Here is a 15,679-nt window from a genome sequence, read left to right as displayed (position 1 = left end):
CAACGGGCCTGTCTAGGATTCAAGCGCTTGGCAGACTCAAGATAAGTAAGGTTCTTATGATCAGTCAAAACCACCACGCGATGCTTAGCACCCTCAAGCCAATGACGCCACTCCTCGAATGCCCACTTCATGGCCAGCAACTCTCGGTTGCCCACATCATAATTACGCTCAGCAGCAGAAAATTTCCTGGAAAAGAAAGCACATGGTTTGAACACTGAGCAACCAGAACCTCTCTGTGACAAAACCGCCCCTGCTCCAATCTCAGAAGCATCAACCTCGACCTGGAACGGAAGAGAAACATCTGGTTGACACAACACAGGGGCACAGCAAAAACGACGCTTCAACTCCTGAAAAGCTTCCACGGCAGCAGAAGACCAATTAACCAAATCAGCACCCTTCTTGGTCAAATCGGTCAATGGTCTGGCAATGCTAGAAAAATTACAGATGAAGCGACGATAAAAATTAGCAAAGCCCAGGAATTTCTGCAGACTTTTTAGAGATGTCGGCTGAGTCCAATCCTGGATGGCCTGAACCTTAACCGGATCCATCTCGATAGTAGAAGGGGAAAAGATGAACCCCAAAAATGAAACTTTCTGCACACCGAAGAGACACTTTGATCCCTTCACGAACAAGGAATTAGCACGCAGTACCTGGAAAACCATTCTGACTTGCTTCACATGAGACTCCCAATCATCTGAGAAGATCAAAATGTCATCCAAGTAAACAATCAAGAATTTATCCAGATACTCACGGAAAATGTCATGCATAAAAGACTGAAAAACAGATGGAGCATTGGCAAGTCCGAACGGCATCACTAGATACTCAAAATGACCCTCGGGCGTATTAAATGCCGTTTTCCATTCATCTCCCTGCCTGATTCTCACCAGATTATACGCACCACGAAGATCAATCTTAGTAAACCAACTAGCCCCCTTAATCCGAGCAAACAAGTCAGAAATCAATGGCAAGGGATACTGAAACTTAACAGTGATCTTATTAAGAAGGCGGTAATCAATACACGGTCTTAGCGAACCATCCTTCTTGGCTACAAAAAAGAACCCTGCTCCCAAAGGTGACGACGATGGGCGAATATGTCCCTTCTCCAGGGACTCCTTCACATAACTGCGCATAGCGGTGTGTTCAGGTACGGACAAATTAAATAATCGACCTTTAGGGAATTTACTACCAGGAATCAAATCGATAGCACAATCACAATTCCTATGCGGAGGTAGGGCATCAGACTTGGACTCTTCAAATACATCCTGAAAGTCCGACAAGAACTCTGGGATGTCAGAAGGAATGGATGACGAAATAGACAAAAATGGAACATCACCATGTACTCCCTGACAACCCCAGCTGATTACCGACATAGAGTTCCAATCCAATACTGGATTATGGGTTTGTAGCCATGGCAACCCCAACACGACCACATCATGCAAATTATGCAGTACCAGAAAGCGAATAACTTCCTGATGTGCAGGAGCAATGCACATGGTCAGCTGGGCCCAGTACTGAGGCTTATTCTTGGCCAAAGGTGTAGCATCAATTCCTCTCAACGGAATAGGACACCGCAAAGGCTCCAAGAAAAATCCACAACGTTTAGCATAATCCAAATCCATCAGATTCAGGGCAGCGCCTGAATCCACAAACGCCATGACAGAAAACGATGACAAAGAGCACATTAAGGTAATGGACAAAAGGAATTTGGACTGTACAGTACCAATAACGGCAGAGCTATCGAACCGCCTAGTGCGTTTAGGACAATTAGAAATAGCATGAGTAGAATCACCACAATAGAAACACAGTCTGTTCAGACGTCTGTGTTCTTGCCGTTCTACTTTAGTCATAGTCCTGTCGCACTGCATAGGCCCAGGTTTACTCTCAGACAATACCGCCAGATGGTGCACAGATTTACGCTCGCGCAAGCGACGACCGATCTGAATGGCCAAGGACATAGACTCATTCAAACCAGCAGGCATAGGAAATCCCACCATTACATCCTTAAGAGCTTCAGAGAGACCCTTTCTGAACAAAGCCGCTAGTGCAGATTCATTCCACAGAGTGAGTACTGACCACTTCCTAAATTTCTGACAATATACTTCTACATCATCCTGACCCTGGCATAAAGCCAGCAGATTTTTCTCAGCCTGATCCACTGAATTAGGCTCATCGTAAAGCAATCCCAGCGCCTGGAAAAATGCATCAACATTACTCAATGCAGAATCTCCTGGTGCAAGATAAAACGCCCAGTCCTGTGGGTCGCCGTGCAAAAAAGAAATAATAATCAAAACCTGTTGAATAGGATTACCAGAAGAATGAGGTTTCAAGGCCAAAAATAGCTTACAATTATTTCTGAAGCTCAGGAATTTAGTTCTGTCACCAAAAAACAAATCAGGAATCGGAATTCTTGGTTCTAGCATCGATTTCTGATCAATAGTATCTTGAATCTTTTGTACATTTACAACGAGATTATCCATTGAGGAGCACAGAGCCTGAATATCCATGTCCACAGCTGTGTCCTGAAGCACTCTAATGTCTAGGGGAAAAAAAAGACTGAAGACAGAGCTAAGAAAAAAAAATGATGTCAGGATTTCTTTTTTCCCTCTATTGGGAATCATTGGTGTGGCTCCTTGTACTGTTATGGCTGGCAATCAGGCAACACAGCGTGCAGTAATCAGCGCACATACAGAGATCTGGCAATAACCAAAAACAATAGAACGAGCTCTGAGACGTGGAATCTCTGTAGACTGCAGTACCTGATCTATCCTCACACAACTATAAGCAGCAGTGGATTGCGCCTATCACTACCTATGCAACTCGACACTGCCTGAGGAGCTGACTAGCCTGAAGATAGAAATACAAGCCTGACTTACCTCAGAGAAATACCCCAAAGGAATAGGCAGCCCCCCACATATAATGACTGTTAGCAAGATGAAAAGACAAACGTAGGAATGAAATAGATTCAGCAAAGTGAGGCCCGATATTCTAGACAGAGCGAGGATAGCAAAGAGAACTATGCAGTCTACAAAAAACCCTAAAACGAAAACCACGCAAAGGGGCAAAAAGACCCACCGTGCCGAACTAACAGCACGGCGGTGCACCCCTTTGCTTCTCAGAGCTTCCAGCAAAAGTTAATAGCAAGCTGGACAGAAAAAAACAGAAAACAAACTAGAAGCACTTATCTAGCAGAGCAGCAGGCCCAAGGAAAGATGCAGTAGCTCAGATCCAACACTGGAACATTGACAAGGAGCAAGGAAGACAGACTCAGGTGGAGCTAAATAGCAAGGCAGCCAACGAGCTCACCAAAACACCTGAGGGAGGAAGCCCAGAGACTGCAATACCACTTGTGACCACAGAAGTGAACTCAGCCACAGAATTCACAACAGGCAGTGCCTGAATCCACAAATGCCATGACAGAATACGATGACAAAGAGCAGATCAAGGTAACGGACAGAAGAAATTTTGACTGTACCGTACCAATGGTGGCAGACCTAGCGAACCGCTTAGTGCGCTTAGGACAATCAGAGATAGCATGAGTGGAATCACCACAGTAGAAACACAGCCCATTCTGACGTCTGTGTTCTTGCCGTTCAACTCTGGTCAAAGTCCTATCGCACTGCATAGGCTCAGGTTTATTCTCAGATAATACCGCCAAATGGTGCACAGATTTACGCTCACGCAAGCGTCGACCGATCTGAATGGCCAAAGACATAGACTCATTCAGACCAGCAGGCATAGGAAATCCCACCATGACATCCTTAAGGGCTCCAGAGAGACCTTTTCTGAAAATAGCTGCGAGCGCACCTTCATTCCACTGAGTGAGTACGGACCACTTTCTAAATTTCTGACAATATACCTCTATCTCATCCTGACCCTGACAAAGAGCCAGCAAATTATTCTCTGCCTGATCCACTGAATTAGGCTCATCGTACAGCAATCCGAGCGCCAGGAAAAACGCATCGATATTACTTAATGCAGGATCTCCTGACGCAAGAGAAAATGCCCAGTCCTGAGGGTCGCCACGCAAAAAAGAAATAACGATCCTAACTTGTTGAACTGGGTCACCAGAGGAGCGAGGTTTCAAAGCCAGAAATAGTTTACAATTATTTTTGAAACTCAGAAATTTAGTTCTATCTCCAAAAAACAAATCAGGAATAGGAATTCTCGGTTCTAACATAGAATTCTGAACCACAAAGTCTTGAATTTTTTGTACTCTTGCCGTGAGCTGATCCACACATGAAGACAGACCTTTAATGTCCATTGCTACACCTGTGTCCTGAACCACCCAAATGTCTAGGGGAAAAAAAAGGCAAAACACAGTGCAGAGAAAAAAAAATGGTCTCAGAACTTCTTTTTTCCCTCTATTGAGAATCATTAGTACTTTGGGCTTCCTGTACTGTTGTGATAGGTAATTCAGCACCACAATGGACATTGAGGTCAGAGCACATACAGTGACCTGACAATAACCCAAAAACATAGAACGAGCTCTGAGACGTGGGAACTCTGCAGACCGCAATCCCTAATCCTCTCCAACCACACTAGAGGCAGCCGTGGATTGCGCCTAACGCTCCCTATGCAACTCGGCACAGCCTGAGAAACTAGCTAGCCTGAAGATAGAAAATAAGCCTACCTTGCCTCAGAGAAATACCCCAAAGGAAAAGGCAGCCCCCCACATATAATGACTGTGAGTAAGATGAAAAGACAAACGTAGAGATGAAATAGATTTAGCAAAGTGAGGTCCGACTTTCTGAACAGAGCGAGGATAGGAAAGGTAACTTTGCGGTCAACACAAAACCCTACAAACAACCACGCAAAGGGGGCAAAAAGACCCTCCGTAACGACTAACGGCACAGAGATACACCCTCTGCATCCCAGAGCTCCCAGCAAGCAAGAAAAAAACAAATAAGCAAGCTGGACAGAAAAAACAGCAAACAAAAATAACAAAAGCGGAACTTAGCTATGCAGAGCAGCAGGCCACAGGAACGATCCAGGAGGAAGCAAGTCCAATACTAGAACATTGACTGGAAGCCAGGATCAAAGCACTAGGTGGAGTTAAATAGAGCAGCACCTAACGACTTCACCACATCACCTGAGGAAGGAAACTCAGAAGCCGCAGTACCACTTTCCTCCACCAACGGAAGCTCACAGAGAGAATCAGCCGAAGTACCACTTGTGACCACAGGAGGGAGCTCTGCCACAGCATTCACAACAGCAGTCACTGTGTACATATATTGCATTACTGATCCTGAGTTACATCCTGTATTATAATCCAGAGCTGCACTCACTATTCTGCTGGTGCAGTCACTCTGTATATACATTACATTACTGATCCTGAGTTAAATCCTGTATTATAATCCAGAGCTGCACTCACTATTCTGCTGGTGCAGTCACTGTGTACATACATTACATTACTGATCCTGAGTTACATCCTGCATTATACCCCAGAGCTGCACTCACTATTCTGCTGGTGCAGTCACTCTGTACATACATTACATTACTGAACCTGAGTTACATCCTGTATTATACTCCAGAGCTGCACTCTCTATTCTGCTGGTGCAGTCACTGTGTACATACATTACTGATCCTGAGTTACATCCTGTATTATACCCCAGAGCTGCACTCACTATTCTGCTGGTGCAGTCACTGTGTACATACATTACATTACTGATCCTGAGTTACATCCTGTATTATACTCCAGAGCTGCACTCACTGTTCTGCTGGTGCAGTCACTGTGTACATACATTACATTCCTGATCCTGAGTTACATCCTGTATTATACTCCAGAGCTGCACTCACTATTCTGCAGGCATTAGAGACAACATCTGAGACAACACTACTAAGGGTAAGTTCACACAGGCCGTTTTTTAATGCTAATTTTCAGCTGCTTTTTACAGTACCAGCAAAGCCTATGAGATTTTCTGCACACACATTGGTTTTTTGTGTCATCAGAATTTTGTGCTTTGCTGCGTTTTTTGGACATAGGGAATGTCACTACTTTCAGCGTTTTTTCCACCCATTGACTTGAATGGATGGTGAAAAAAATGCTGCAAATACGCAGGTTGACTTTTCTTGCAGAGTATTTGCTGTAGAAATCTCAAGGACAGGCGGATGTGACGTCACACTCGGCTCTGCTACATCTAGATGGCAGGTTGCATGATGCGTCCATACAGCCCGTCATCCAGCAGAGCGGACCCCAACCCCATTCACTTGAATGGGGGTCCGACAATACAGTGTTTGACACGCTGTCATATGCATGGCAGAACGGCAAACATGGCCTCTGATCGGAGGTGAAATCATCCCCCCAGTCAGAGCCGCGGTTCCCCCACTGTCAGAAGACAGCAGGAGCGCTCAGCTGTGATCGGAGCTATAAACTTCACCTCCAATCACTGCTGTCAGATGATGGGACTACTGCTCCCATCATCTGTCACCTACAGCCGCTAATTACAGTGACAGCAGGAACGGCGGATGGGAGTTTTCATCTACTACTCCTGCACTATAAATAATAAAAAAAAAATGTGTGGGTTCCCCCCTACTTTTGATAACCAGCCAGACAAAACTCACAGCTGGGGGCTGCAACCCCCAGCTATCAGCTTCAGCAAGGCTATTTATCAAGAACATAGGGGTCCTCGCGCTTTTTCTTTTTAATTTAAAAAAAAAAGGGCGCGGGGTCCCCCCTATTTTTGACAACCAGCCTTGCTAAAGCTCACAACTGGGGGCTGATATTCTCAGGCTGGTAAGGGGCCATTGATATAGTCCCCCCCCCAGCCTAAAAACAGCCTGCAGCTGCCCAGAAAAGGCACATCTATTAGATGCACCAATTCTGGTGCTTTTCTCACTTGCCCTGTAGCCATGGCAAGTGGGGTAATGAGGGGTTAATGTCACCTTGCTATTGTAAGGTGACATTAAGCCCGGCTTAGTAATGGAGAGGCATCAATAAGACACCTATTCTTTACTAAACCTATAGTAATTAAAGGGTTAAATAAACACACACACATGCAGAGAAAGTCTTTTAATGAAATAAAACACCACAGTTTTACCATTTTATTATTTTCCAATTCCAAAGCGAAGCCCTCGATCTCCTGAAATAAAAATAAAATAATAAACCAACACAAATACTCCCTGATCCGTCGTAGTCCGATATAACGAGTGTCCCACGCAGTATCTGGAGGAGATCAAGCTGCTAAAGCGACTGGGGAATGGATGAGGCGGAGCGGGCACAGGCCCAGGAACTAGCGGTGACGTCACCGAGCCTGCGCTCCCTCACTGCCTGACCGCAGGTGACCTACCAGGCGGAAGTTGGTTTCTTATTTGGCAATTTTTTTTTGTCTTTTTTTTATAGGTTTAACCACAAAAAATAATCATCACAATAATAACACACAATGCAGCGAGGCGCCCTGATGGGAAGACACTTAACAGCTACAAAAACAATAAAACTGGCACAAAAATGGGCATCAAAGAGCGTTGAAGAAAGGGTTAAACGACATTGGGCCGCTGATCTCACACTGCAGACATATAGAACAGGGCGCCCCACAGCAAACCCAGGACCCTCCAGCCTGGCCACAATGGGTTCTGGGCATCAGAACTGGCACCAAAGTGGGCAGAGAGCTGATTTTCACAGATTTGAATAAGTAACTGGTGTTTTTATGGGCTAAAAGGGAACCTGTCACCAGAACCCATTGGGGCCGGGCTGGAGGGTCCTGGGTTTGCTGTGGGGCGCCCTGTTCTATAGGTCTGCAGTGTCAGATCATCACCTTGCTTAATACGCACAAGATTATACGCACCACGAAGATCTATCTTGGTGAACCAACTAGCCCCCTTAATCCGAGCAAACAAATCGGATAACAGCGGCAAGGGATACTGAAATTTAACCGTGATCTTATTAAGAAGGCGGTAATCTATACAAGGTCTCAGTGAACCATCCTTCTTGGCTACAAAAAAAGAACCCTGCTCCTAATGGCGACGATGACGGGCGAATATGCCCCTTCTCCAGGGATTCCTTCACATAACTGCGCATAGCGGTGTGCTCAGGCACAGATAAATTAAACAGTCGACCTTTTGGGAATTTACTACCAGGAATCAAATTGATAGCACAATCACAATCCCTATGCGGAGGTAGGGCATCGGACTTGGGCTCTTCAAATACATCCTGGTAATCAGACAAGAACTCTGGAACCTCAGAAGGGGTGGATGACGAAATTGACAGAAATGGAACATCACCATGTACCCCCTGACAACCCCAGCTGGACACCGACATGGATTTCCAATCTAATACTGTATTATGGGCTTGTAGCCATGGCATCCCCAACACGACCACATCATGCAGATTATGCATCACCAGAAAGCGAATATCCTCCGGATGTGCAGGAGTCATGCACATGGTCAGCTGGGTCCAATACTGAGGCTTATTCTTGGCCAAAGGCGTAGCATCAATTCCTCTCAATGGAATAGGATACTGCAAGGGCTCCAAGAAAAACCCACAACGCCTAGCATACTCCAAGTCCATCAAATTCAGGGCAGTTGTTATGGCTGGCAATCAGGCAACACAGCGTGCAGTAATCAGCGCACATACAGAGATCTGGCAATAACCAAAAACAATAGGACGAGCTCTGAGACGTGGAATCTCTGTAGACTGCAGTACCTGATCTATCCTCACACAACTATAAGCAGCAGTGGATTGCGCCTATAACTACCTATGCAACTCGGCACTGCCTGAGGAGCTGACTAGCCTGAAGATAGAAATACAAGCCTGACTTACCTCAGAGAAATACCCCAAAGGAATAGGCAGCCCGCCACATATAATGACTGTTAGCAAGATGAAAAGACAAACGTAGGAATGAAATAGATTCAGCAAAGTGAGGCCCGATATTCTAGACAGAGCGAGGATAGCAAAGAGAACTATGCAGTCTACAAAAAACCCTAAAACGAAAACCACGCAAAGGGGCAAAAAGACCCACCGTGCCGAACTAACAGCACGGCGGTGCACCCCTTTGCTTCTCAGAGCTTCCAGCAAAAGTTAATAGCAAGCTGGACAGAAAAAACAGAAAACAAACTAGAAGCACTTATCTAGCAGAGCAGCAGGCCCAAGGAAAGATGCAGTAGCTCAGATCCAACACTGGAACATTGACAAGGAGCAAGGAAGACAGACTCAGGTGGAGCTAAATAGCAAGGCAGCCAACGAGCTCACCAAAACACCTGAGGGAGGAAGCCCAGAGACTGCAATACCACTTGTGACCACAGAAGTGAACTCAGCCACAGAATTCACAACAGTACCCCCCCTTTGAGGAGGGGTCACCGAACCCTCACCAGAACCCCCAGGCCGACCAGGATGAGCCACATGAAAGGCACGAACAAGATCTGGGGCATGGACATCAGAGGCAAAAACCCAGGAATTATCTTCCTGAGCATAACCCTTCCATTTGACCAGATACTGGAGTTTCCGTCTAGAGACACGAGAATCCAAAATCTTCTCCACAATATACTCCAATTCCCCCTCCACCAAAACAGGGGCAGGAGGCTCCACAGATGGAACCATAGGTGCCACGTATCTCCTCAACAACGACCTATGGAATACATTATGTATGGAAAAGGAGTCTGGGAGGGTCAGACGAAAAGACATCGGATTGAGAATCTCAGAAATCCTATACGGACCAATAAAACGAGGTTTAAATTTAGGAGAGGAAACCTTCATAGGAATATGACAAGAAGATAACCAAACCAGATCCCCAACACGAAGTCGGGGTCCCACACGGCGTCTGCGATTAGCGAAAAGCTGAGCCTTCTCCTGGGACAAGGTCAAATTGTCCACTACCTGAGTCCAGATCTGCTGCAACCTGTCCACCACAGAATCCACACCAGGACAGTCCGAAGACTCAACCTGTCCTGAAGAGAAACGAGGATGGAACCCAGAATTGCAGAAAAATGGAGAGACCAAGGTAGCCGAGCTGGCCCGATTATTAAGGGCGAACTCAGCCAACGGCAAAAATGACACCCAATCATCCTGGTCAGCGGAAACAAAACATCTCAGATATGTTTCCAAGGTCTGATTGGTTCGTTCGGTCTGGCCATTAGTCTGAGGATGGAAGGCCGAGGAGAAAGATAGGTCAATGCCCATCCTACCACAAAAGGCTCGCCAGAACCTCGAGACAAACTGGGAACCTCTGTCAGAAACAATATTCTCAGGAATGCCATGTAAACGAACCACATGCTGGAAGAACAAAGGCACCAAATCAGAGGAGGAAGGCAATTTAACCAAGGGCACCAGATGGACCATTTTAGAAAAGCGATCACAGACCACCCAAATGACCGACATCTTTTGAGAAACGGGAAGGTCAGAAATGAAATCCATCGAAATATGTGTCCAAGGCCTCTTCGGGACCGGCAAGGGCAAAAGCAACCCACTGGCACGTGAACAGCAGGGCTTAGCCCTAGCACAAATTCCACAGGACTGCACAAAAGCACGCACATCCCGTGACAGAGACGGCCACCAGAAGGATCTAGCAACCAACTCCCTGGTACCAAAGATTCCTGGATGACCGGCCAGCACCGAACAATGAAGTTCAGAGATAACTTTACTAGTCCACCTATCAGGGACGAACAGTTTCTCGGCCGGACAACGATCAGGTTTATTAGCCTGAAATTTCTGCAACACTCTCCGCAAATCAGGGGAGATGGCAGACACAATGACTCCTTCCTTGAGGATACTCGCCGGCTCAGATAACCCCGGAGAGTCGGGCACAAAACTCCTAGACAGAGCATCCGCCTTCACATTTTTAGAGCCCGGAAGGTATGAAATCACAAAATCAAAACGAGCAAAAAATAACGACCAACGGGCCTGTCTAGGATTCAAGCGCTTGGCAGACTCAAGATAAGTAAGGTTCTTATGATCAGTCAAAACCACCACGCGATGCTTAGCACCCTCAAGCCAATGACGCCACTCCTCGAATGCCCACTTCATGGCCAGCAACTCTCGGTTGCCCACATCATAATTACGCTCAGCAGCAGAAAATTTCCTGGAAAAGAAAGCACATGGTTTGAACACTGAGCAACCAGAACCTCTCTGTGACAAAACCGCCCCTGCTCCAATCTCAGAAGCATCAACCTCGACCTGGAACGGAAGAGAAACATCTGGTTGACACAACACAGGGGCACAGCAAAAACGACGCTTCAACTCCTGAAAAGCTTCCACGGCAGCAGAAGACCAATTAACCAAATCAGCACCCTTCTTGGTCAAATCGGTCAATGGTCTGGCAATGCTAGAAAAATTACAGATGAAGCGACGATAAAAATTAGCAAAGCCCAGGAATTTCTGCAGACTTTTTAGAGATGTCGGCTGAGTCCAATCCTGGATGGCCTGAACCTTAACCGGATCCATCTCGATAGTAGAAGGGGAAAAGATGAACCCCAAAAATGAAACTTTCTGCACACCGAAGAGACACTTTGATCCCTTCACGAACAAGGAATTAGCACGCAGTACCTGGAAAACCATTCTGACTTGCTTCACATGAGACTCCCAATCATCTGAGAAGATCAAAATGTCATCCAAGTAAACAATCAAGAATTTATCCAGATACTCACGGAAAATGTCATGCATAAAAGACTGAAAAACAGATGGAGCATTGGCAAGTCCGAACGGCATCACTAGATACTCAAAATGACCCTCGGGCGTATTAAATGCCGTTTTCCATTCATCTCCCTGCCTGATTCTCACCAGATTATACGCACCACGAAGATCAATCTTAGTAAACCAACTAGCCCCCTTAATCCGAGCAAACAAGTCAGAAATCAATGGCAAGGGATACTGAAACTTAACAGTGATCTTATTAAGAAGGCGGTAATCAATACACGGTCTTAGCGAACCATCCTTCTTGGCTACAAAAAAGAACCCTGCTCCCAATGGTGACGACGATGGGCGAATATGTCCCTTCTCCAGGGACTCCTTCACATAACTGCGCATAGCGGTGTGTTCAGGTACGGACAAATTAAATAAACGACCCTTAGGGAATTTACTACCAGGAATCAAATCGATAGCACAATCACAATTCCTATGCGGAGGTAGGGCATCAGACTTGGACTCTTCAAATACATCCTGAAAGTCCGACAAGAACTCTGGGATGTCAGAAGGAATGGATGACGAAATAGACAAAAATGGAACATCACCATGTACCCCCTGACAACCCCAGCTGGTTACCGACATAGAGTTCCAATCCAATACTGGATTATGGGTTTGTAGCCATGGCAACCCCAACACGACCACATCATGCAAATTATGCAGTACCAGAAAGCGAATAACTTCCTGATGTGCAGGAGCCATGCACATGGTCAGCTGGGCCCAGTACTGAGGCTTATTCTTGGCCAAAGGTGTAGCATCAATTCCTCTCAACGGAATAGGACACCGCAAAGGCTCCAAGACAAATCCACAACGTTTAGCATAATCCAAATCCATCAGATTCAGGGCAGCGCCTGAATCCACAAACGCCATGACAGAAAACGATGACAAAGAGCACATTAAGGTAATGGACAAAAGGAATTTGGACTGTACAGTACCAATAACGGCAGAGCTATCGAACCGCCTAGTGCGTTTAGGACAATTAGAAATAGCATGAGTAGAATCACCACAATAGAAACACAGTCTGTTCAGACGTCTGTGTTCTTGCCGTTCTACTTTAGTCATAGTCCTGTCGCACTGCATAGGCCCAGGTTTACTCTCAGACAATACCGCCAGATGGTGCACAGATTTACGCTCGCGCAAGCGACGACCGATCTGAATGGCCAAGGACATAGACTCATTCAAACCAGCAGGCATAGGAAATCCCACCATTACATCCTTAAGAGCTTCAGAGAGACCCTTTCTGAACAAAGCCGCTAGTGCAGATTCATTCCACAGAGTGAGTACTGACCACTTCCTAAATTTCTGACAATATCCTTCTACATCATCCTGACCCTGGCATAAAGCCAGCAGATTTTTCTCAGCCTGATCCACTGAATTAGGCTCATCGTAAAGCAATCCCAGCGCCTGGAAAAATGCATCAACATTACTCAATGCAGAATCTCCTGGTGCAAGATAAAACGCCCAGTCCTGTGGGTCGCCGTGCAAAAAAGAAATAATAATCAAAACCTGTTGAATAGGATTACCAGAAGAATGAGGTTTCAAGGCCAAAAATAGCTTACAATTATTTCTGAAGCTCAGGAATTTAGTTCTGTCACCAAAAAACAAATCAGGAATCGGAATTCTTGGTTCTAGCATCGATTTCTGATCAATAGTATCTTGAATCTTTTGTACATTTACAACGAGATTATCCATTGAGGAGCACAGAGCCTGAATATCCATGTCCACAGCTGTGTCCTGAAGCACTCTAATGTCTAGGGGAAAAAAAAGACTGAAGACAGAGCTAAGAAAAAAAAATGATGTCAGGATTTCTTTTTTCCCTCTATTGGGAATCATTGGTGTGGCTCCTTGTACTGTTATGGCTGGCAATCAGGCAACACAGCGTGCAGTAATCAGCGCACATACAGAGATCTGGCAATAACCAAAAACAATAGGACGAGCTCTGAGACGTGGAATCTCTGTAGACTGCAGTACCTGATCTATCCTCACACAACTATAAGCAGCAGTGGATTGCGCCTATCACTACCTATGCAACTCGGCACTGCCTGAGGAGCTGACTAGCCTGAAGATAGAAATACAAGCCTGACTTACCTCAGAGAAATACCCCAAAGGAATAGGCAGCCCCCCACATATAATGACTGTTAGCAAGATGAAAAGACAAACGTAGGAATGAAATAGATTCAGCAAAGTGAGGCCCGATATTCTAGACAGAGCGAGGATAGCAAAGAGAACTATGCAGTCTACAAAAAACCCTAAAACGAAAACCACGCAAAGGGGCAAAAAGACCCACCGTGCCGAACTAACAGCACGGCGGTGCACCCCTTTGCTTCTCAGAGCTTCCAGCAAAAGTTAATAGCAAGCTGGACAGAAAAAAACAGAAAACAAACTAGAAGCACTTATCTAGCAGAGCAGCAGGCCCAAGGAAAGATGCAGTAGCTCAGATCCAACACTGGAACATTGACAAGGAGCAAGGAAGACAGACTCAGGTGGAGCTAAATAGCAAGGCAGCCAACGAGCTCACCAAAACACCTGAGGGAGGAAGCCCAGAGACTGCAATACCACTTGTGACCACAGAAGTGAACTCAGCCACAGAATTCACAACAGGCAGTGCCTGAATCCACAAATGCCATGACAGAATACGATGACAAAGAGCAGATCAAGGTAACGGACAGAAGAAATTTTGACTGTACCGTACCAATGGTGGCAGACCTAGCGAACCGCTTAGTGCGCTTAGGACAATCAGAGATAGCATGAGTGGAATCACCACAGTAGAAACACAGCCCATTCTGACGTCTGTGTTCTTGCCGTTCAACTCTGGTCAAAGTCCTATCGCACTGCATAGGCTCAGGTTTAAGCTCAGGTAATACCGCCATATGGTGTACAGATTTACGCTCACGCAAGCGTCGACCGATCTGAATAGCCAAAGACATTGACTCATTCAGACCAGCAGGCATAGGAAATCCCACCATGACATCCTTAAGGGCTCCAGAGAGACCTTTTCTGAAAATAGCTGCGAGCGCACCTTCATTCCACTGAGTGAGTACGGACCACTTTCTAAATTTCTGACAATATACCTCTATCTCATCCTGACCCTGACAAAGAGCCAGCAAATTATTCTCTGCCTGATCCACTGAATTAGGCTCATCGTACAGCAATCCGAGCGCCAGGAAAAACGCATCGATATTACTTAATGCAGGATCTCCTGACGCAAGAGAAAATGCCCAGTCCTGAGGGTCGCCACGCAAAAAAGAAATAACGATCCTAACTTGTTGAACTGGGTCACCAGAGGAGCGAGGTTTCAAAGCCAGAAATAGTTTACAATTATTTTTGAAACTCAGAAATTTAGTTCTATCTCCAAAAAACAAATCAGGAATAGGAATTCTCGGTTCTAACATAGAATTCTGAACCACAAAGTCTTGAATTTTTTGTACTCTTGCCGTGAGCTGATCCACACATGAAGACAGACCTTTAATGTCCATTGCTACACCTGTGTCCTGAACCACCCAAATGTCTAGGGGAAAAAAAAGGCAAAACACAGTGCAGAGAAAAAAAAATGGTCTCAGAACTTCTTTTTTCCCTCTATTGAGAATCATTAGTACTTTGGGCTTCCTGTACTGTTGTGATAGGTAATTCAGCACCACAATGGACATTGAGGTCAGAGCACATACAGTGACCTGACAATAACCCAAAAACATAGAACGAGCTCTGAGACGTGGGAACTCTGCAGACCGCAATCCCTAATCCTCTCCAACCACACTAGAGGCAGCCGTGGATTGCGCCTAACGCTCCCTATGCAACTCGGCACAGCCTGAGAAACTAGCTAGCCTGAAGATAGAAAATAAGCCTACCTTGCCTCAGAGAAATACCCCAAAGGAAAAGGCAGCCCCCCACATATAATGACTGTGAGTAAGATGAAAAGACAAACGTAGAGATGAAATAGATTTAGCAAAGTGAGGTCCGACTTTCTGAACAGAGCGAGGATAGGAAAGGTAACTTTGCGGTCAACACAAAACCCTACAAACAACCACGCAAAGGGGGCAAAAAGACCCTCCGTAACGACTAACGGCACAGAGA

Source organism: Ranitomeya imitator, chromosome 3 (genome assembly GCF_032444005.1).
Source record: "Ranitomeya imitator isolate aRanImi1 chromosome 3, aRanImi1.pri, whole genome shotgun sequence".
Classification (NCBI taxonomy): domain Eukaryota; kingdom Metazoa; phylum Chordata; class Amphibia; order Anura; family Dendrobatidae; genus Ranitomeya; species Ranitomeya imitator.
This window is presented reverse-complemented; position numbering follows the sequence as displayed.